The 6,895-nt window shown below is 38.6% G+C and overlaps 1 long non-coding RNA gene across 1 annotated transcript; it reads right to left on the reverse strand.

The window, feature by feature from the left end:
• Positions 1-4,167: 4,167 nt before the first annotated feature.
• On the reverse strand, positions 4,168-5,708 carry LOC138126381 (uncharacterized). Its single transcript, XR_011157783.1, has 2 exons — positions 5,174-5,708; positions 4,168-5,120 (listed from the first exon to the last, which is right to left on the reverse strand). It is a non-coding gene; the product is annotated as an uncharacterized lncRNA (long non-coding RNA).
• Positions 5,709-6,895: the final 1,187 nt, after the last annotated feature.

Consider the following 6,895-nt stretch of genomic DNA (forward strand, 5'->3'; position numbering starts at 1 on the left):
TCCTATTTTACAAGGAAACTGTTGGCGGTAAATGAACCAGGTTTGTTCTAACGTAGCGCCGCCCACCTGGCGATTATTTAGTTGCTTTTTCTACAAAATCCCTGTGTTAAATCTGATCTGTATAAGCAACTATTAAGTTGCCAGTGAGCGGTGCTCGTTCTTTTCGGTGATTAAACTATTTAGTTGCCTATAACAAAAGTTGCTAGTGCGTGGGAGCCCTTAATTAAAACATTTCTTGGTATAGAAAGTTCTTGTACACGTTTGGGTTAGCTGTGAAACTTTCTCCATTCAGTGAAGATATTACTAGGTAGAGATTCGTCCCATGTTAGGTTCTCTAACCAAATTTTTGAAGTGAAACTTTTTCAGGGGTCATACTGCCAAATTTCATATTTTTTTTATGACATTTTATGACAAAATCTGAGGAGACAAGAGCGAGGGAAAGAAAGCCAGGTTACATTTTAATAATAATTATAATATAATTTAAGAAAACAACCTCTTACAAAAAAACAGGTATTACAAAAAATTAAATTCTCTTTTAATTAAAATAACTAAATAGACATTTTATATAAAGAGGTAAACACTTAATGTTTTCTTTTCTTCAAAATCGATTTTTTTTTATCACATTCTTCTCTTCTTTGGTGTAACCTGTTGATTTCCATTTTTCTTGAGGCACTTTGTTCTAAACCTAGGGAAATCTTGCCTGGGCCTTTGCTACATCTTCTTTTTAAAGTTTTAGCTAACATGGCACTATTCAGAAGAATATTTCCTTCACTGATCATGTCTTGAGCAATGTTCAGCTGAGCTTCTTTAATTAAAATTAAGTTATTGATCTCATCCAGTTCTTCTTCGAATTTTCTTTTACTGCTATCAATTTCTTTCTTCTTCTTTTCTTCCCTTTGTTGTTTCAACCTGTTCTCTTCTAACAATTTTTTAGACTCCAAAAATTGTAAATATTTTTGTTTAGAAGAGGCCACCATTTCCAAAAGTTTAGAAGATATTGGAAAATTGGGAATTGACTCATGATCTTTAAGTACGTCTTTAACTGTTCTAATAGCAATAATTGTAGACTCCTTCAGTGATGATCTATTATCAAGGGCGAATTTATTTATACTGAAACCACGTTCGGCGTTTGCGTTTCCATGACTTAAAGTTAAACAAATCAAAGCCATCAGTCCCAGCTGTTTGTACTTATAATCACCCTCAATATCCCTTATGGCCAAAATTTTATTCCAATATTCATCCTGTCTAATGTGCTTACCTGATCCCTAACAATATTTTTCGGTACTATACCATGAGTTGTCTACGCAATTATCAATTTGATACACTTGCCATTGAAGTCGGATTTTATCCGCTAAGGATTCAGAACTGATTTCCTCAAACGTTCCAAAACATGTTCTTATCTTGCCCTTTAAAATATTGGCCAACGTCATTGCAATTCTGGTAATCGCCCCTGTACTTTTTGTAGAGAACCCATATTCACTCGATGGGTTTAAATATTGACCATCTTGTATAATGCCGGGAACCCACTTGCTCCACGCCACGCGATACCACGCTACACTACGCTACGCGACGGAAATGTGTGCAGACATTTAACAAAGATTTGAATGCAATGCGTATTCATTTGTTCCACGCTATCCGACAACACGCCACACGACGTGGGACGACGTTTGCTCGATCCAACCGTCCAGCAGTGTTGCCAGTACAAAGAAAATTTAAATCACCAGATTGACACTTCAAAAATCACCAGATCTAACACAAAAATCACCAAGTTTAATTTTTTATAGAACGTAGAAAACAACAAACAGCTGAATCGGAACAATTTTTTATTACAACCATAAAAAAACACATTGGTAACAAATAGAACAAAAAAAACTATTAATTTAGGTATTGTTGAGATCGGGGTCCGGGATCGATAAATATTTGTGGATTACCGGTAATAATGGGAGATTTTTATTGTTGTTGGTTGTACAAGTTGGACGATAACAAAACGACGAGACAACACGTGTACACACACACTAACATGATACGAATGCCGCAGAGTGACTTTTCTAGGTTATCAATTGACACAGTTTACGCGGCAAATTTAAAATTTACAAATTACATTCATTCTAATAATGTTAACACTCCCACTAAATGAAAAAATTTGTACATGTCTTTACATAGCAAACAACAATAAATTAGGATGATCCGGCGGTCTGGAGGTGATGTTCGTCGATGTCCTTTATGTCCCGAACGTTCAACATCCTCCTTTGCTCTTCGAATCCAACTCTGGGCAACGGCTTCGTGAGGATATCAGCCTGCTGCTGCTTTGACGATACGTGAACCAGGTTGAATTCGCCCATGGTGTACTTGTCTCTTATAAAATGGTAACGCACGTCGATGTGTTTACTTCGTTGATAAAACTCGGGATTTTTGATGAGCTTGATCGCACTCTCGTTATCTACGTGCAACGTGGCCTTGAAGTTCTCAAAAATAGCGAGCTCTGAAAGTAAAAGCTTTAGCCAGATTAGCTCTTTGACAGTTTGACAAGCTGCGACGTATTCTGCTTCAGTTGTTGACAACGCAACGATTTTCTGTCTCGTAGATTTCCACGCGATGATTACTGTGCCCAGTTTTACAACAATTCCAGTTGTGGATTTTCGTGATGTTACGTCTCCAGCGTAGTCGGCGTCACTGAACGCATAGACATGCCCCTCTTGCTTCACTGGAAAATAAAGTCCATGATTAATCGTGCCTTTTAAGTATTTGACAATTCTCTTCGCTGCCTTCCAGTGGATTTTTCGTGGATTTTCTAAAAATTGACTAGCTTTGTTAACAGCATACGTTATGTCAGGTCGCGTTCCCAATGACAAATACATCAGGCTGCCGATAATTTGACGATAAAGTTTATTGTCAGTCTCTTTGTCCCCATTTGTGTGCATCTCGGGGTCCATTTGATGATGCTGATCTGCTGGGATTTTCACGGAATTTGCATGTTCCATTCTAAATCTTTGAACCACATTCTCAGCGTAAACTTTCTGGTGTAGGAATATTGAGCCGTCATCCATTCTCTTGATTTGCAGTCCCAAATATGTGCCCACTGGGTTGGATGTGATTTCGAATTCCTGGTGTAGTTCTTGAAGTAGTTTGTAGATTTCGCTCTGTCTTGAAGCTGCAATTAATCCATCATCGATGTGTATAGCAAGGATCAGCTGATTTTTCGGATCCCCGTTGGTAAAAACGCAAGCGTCTGCATTTGTGGGATGTAATCCGAGTCTGCTGAGTACTGATGTGAAACGTTGGTTCCAACACCTGGAGGCTTGCTTCAAACCATACAGACTCCTGTTCAGCTTGCATACTCTCTTGGTTCCATCCTGCTACCCATCTGGTTGCTGCATATATAGAATTTCATCTATATTTCCGTACAAGAATGCAGTTTTTACGTCAAACTGCCTAAGAATCAATTTCTCTGATGCTGCAACACATAAAATCATTCGAATTGAATCAAATTTGGTTACAGGACTAAATGTTTCATTGTAATCAACTCCTGCAACTTGTCTGAAGCCTCGAGCAACTAATCTTGCCTTGTACTTCTGCACGCTGCCGTCCTCATTTCTTTTAATTTTGTAGACCCATCTGTTATCGATGACTTGCTGATTTTTCGGAGGTTCGACTAACGTCCATGTTTGATTTTGCTTGAGCGACTGTATTTCTTCGTCCATGGCTTGCTTCCACTGTTCGGCATTTCCGCTGGATGTCGCTTCCTCAAATGACTCAGGTTCAGCATTTAAAATCGAAATATTTGCAAATCTTTCCGGATTACGGATTTTTGAACGATCTCGTAGACTGTATGTGTCTTGCTGGACGGGATCTTGCTCCTGTTCTGACTCTTCTCGAGTTTTTGGCAGTGAATCGTGAATTGATTCATCCTCTTCTTCATCGGACATCTCTGATTCGCTTTCTGCTAATTTCTGATTTTCTGGCGCTTCCTGCTCTTCGTGTTCCGGCTCCTGATGTGGATGATTTACGATCACTTCAACTACGTCTTTGTCGTTGTCCCTCTGGTGATCTTGATATTTCTGATTCACGAAGACTACACCTACGGACAATTGATTGGCCCCAAAATGTTAAAAATCAATAAAATAATTGTTTAAGTTAATTTTGTCTAGTTCGAGTAAAAAAAATACCTTGAAAAGAATCAGGCTTTTTAATGTAAAGTAACTACATATTTACAACATGTGATAAACTATAATTCATATTGACAGCAAAAATTTTAAATTTTTTGGTCGTATTTTTACCGGACAATTGATTGGCCCCAAACAGACTTTCAGTACTTTGTGGCATAACCCCTGGCATTTAATACGGCTTGGCAACGCCTCGGCATTGATTTAACCAAATTTTCAATCTTAGCCCTGGGTAAGTTGCTCCATAATTCTTGGACGGCCTCAAATAGTCCATTTTTTGTGTTGTATTCTTTGCCTTTTAAAGCACGTTCAATTTCACCCCATAGGTTTTCAATGGGGTTCAAATCAGGCGATTGAGCTGGCCAAAGTAGAACTTGGATATCGCTACTATTTATCCAATTTTTCACACTTTTTGCAGTGTGTTTTGGATCGTTGTCTTGTTGAAACTGCCAATTTTCCGGAAGATTCTCTTGCGCATGTGGAAGCATCACTGTTTCTAAAATTTCTTTGTATTGAAACTGGTCCATTTTATCAGTAATACGATGTAAAGGACCTAGTCCATGCCAGGAAAAACACCCCCACACCATAATATTACCACCTCCAAACTTGACTGTTGCTGTTGTGTACCGTTTGTTGTAACGCTGATTAATTGGACGCCGAACGTACCCTTTACCGTCATCAGAGTACAGGTTAAACTTACTCTCATCAGACCAAAGTATGTTTTTCCACTCTTCAAGTGTCCATGCAAGGTGTTCCCTTGCAAATTGGAGCCGCAGAAGACGATTCTTTTGCGAAATAAAGGGCTTTTTTGCTGGTCTTCTTCCGTGTAGGCCAGCTTCAGCGAGGCGGCGCTGGATAGTCCGACAACTAATGTCAAGGAGGTTTAGTTCTTGGCGGATTTGAGGAGCTGTAGCACGACAGTTCTTTTTTGATGTCTTTACTATTTGATTATCAGTTCTGAAACATTTATTTTAATGACACCAAAGCAAAGTAAATAACAATAAAATTACCTTTTATCAGTTGCTCGTGGCTTACCGCCCGTTTTAAGAATTCGCGGATTTCTTAAGCGCCGAATTATTTTTGACACGGTACTGCGATGCATTTTCACATGTTGCGCGATTTTTTCCATGGTCCACTTTTCATCTTCACGCAAGCGAAGGATTAAAGATTCAATTTCTTTACCTACTCGTGGTGGTGCCATTATTGTTAGCTTCAAACAAGTGGTAACCATGGTTACCAACAACTAACATACTCACTTGATCAAAAAATATAAGTAGCTAAATTTAACTCAATTACTTCCTTGCTAAGACAACATGTATTGTATTGGGGCCAATCAATTGTCCGGTCAAAATAAGACCAACAAATGCAAAAAAATTATTGTCAATGCGAATTATAGTTTATGACGTGTTATAAATAGTTACTTTACTTTAAAAAGCCTGATACTTTTCAGGGTATTTTATTCTTTTTACTTCAACTGGATAAAGTCAACCCAAACAATTATTTGCATATTTTTAACATTTTGGGGCCAATCAATTGTCCACTACTGTATATCGCGATGAGTTTTGACTTGATTCTTGCATGGAAACCAAACTCTGTATCCTTTCGTGTCCAAGTCGTAGCCCACAAAATAACCTTCTTCGGCTTTTGGATCCCACTTTCTTCTCCTTTCTTTCGGAATGTGTGTGTAACATTTTTCACCAAAGAAATGGAAGGTTTTCACGTCGGGTTTTTTATTCAGCCAGAGCTCACTCGGAAAAACGTTGGACTGACTGCTCGTTCCTGTCCAGTTCAAATTGTAAGTCGCAAAGTTGACTGCTTCTGCCCACAGATTCATCGGAAGTCCACTGTCCTGAAGAAGCGTCCTGGCGAGCTCCACAATTGTACGATTTTCCCGTTCGGCTGCTCCATTTTGCTCTGGAGTATAGGACACAGTTTTCTGGTGAATTATGCCGTAACGTTGAGTGATGTTCCTGATTTCTGCGTTTATAAATTCTAAACAATTGTCGGATCTTAGAATTTTTAAACCCTTTGGCAAATGTTTTTCAGTCTTCTTTATAAAATCTTCAAGATTTTTACACGTATCGGATTTTTGCTTGATGAAGTATAAGGTTCTCCAATGTGAAAAATCATCCTTCAACAGCAAAAAGTAGCGAGCTCCTCCTAAAGATTTTTCCTGCATGGGTCCACATAAATCCATGTGTATTAATTCTCCCACTCTTGAAGACTTTGAAATGCTTTTTGGAAACGGAAGTCTGTGCATTTTCCCAAAAATACAACTTTTGCAAAGAAAATCTTGATCATCAAAAGGTGTTTGCGACTTTCTGAGTATTTTCTTTACTTGCCCTGCATGTTGATGTGCCAGTCTGTTGTGCCAGGTCTGAAGAGAATCCACTGATGCTGCTGCATTTGCTTGAGATTCCGGATTGCTGATTCTGCTGCGAAATTTCATCTCAAACAATTTATTTCTTCTCTCTCCCACTGCAACGACATTTCCTCCTTTAAATAACCTGCATGTGCGATCATCTGATTGGTACTGGATGTCTTTATCAAGTGTGGCACCTAAGGAAAAGAGGTTATAAGTCAGATCGGGCACATACAAAACATCTGAGAGAAATTTGGGAATCCAACTTTCTCCATTATAAGCAAGTATATCAATATTTCCAGATCCGATTGCAGGAATCAATTTTCCATTGCCAATTCGGACAAATTTTGGTTCTTGGTAATGCTTGAAA

Source organism: Tenebrio molitor, chromosome 3, assembly GCF_963966145.1.
Source record: "Tenebrio molitor chromosome 3, icTenMoli1.1, whole genome shotgun sequence".
Classification (NCBI taxonomy): domain Eukaryota; kingdom Metazoa; phylum Arthropoda; class Insecta; order Coleoptera; family Tenebrionidae; genus Tenebrio; species Tenebrio molitor.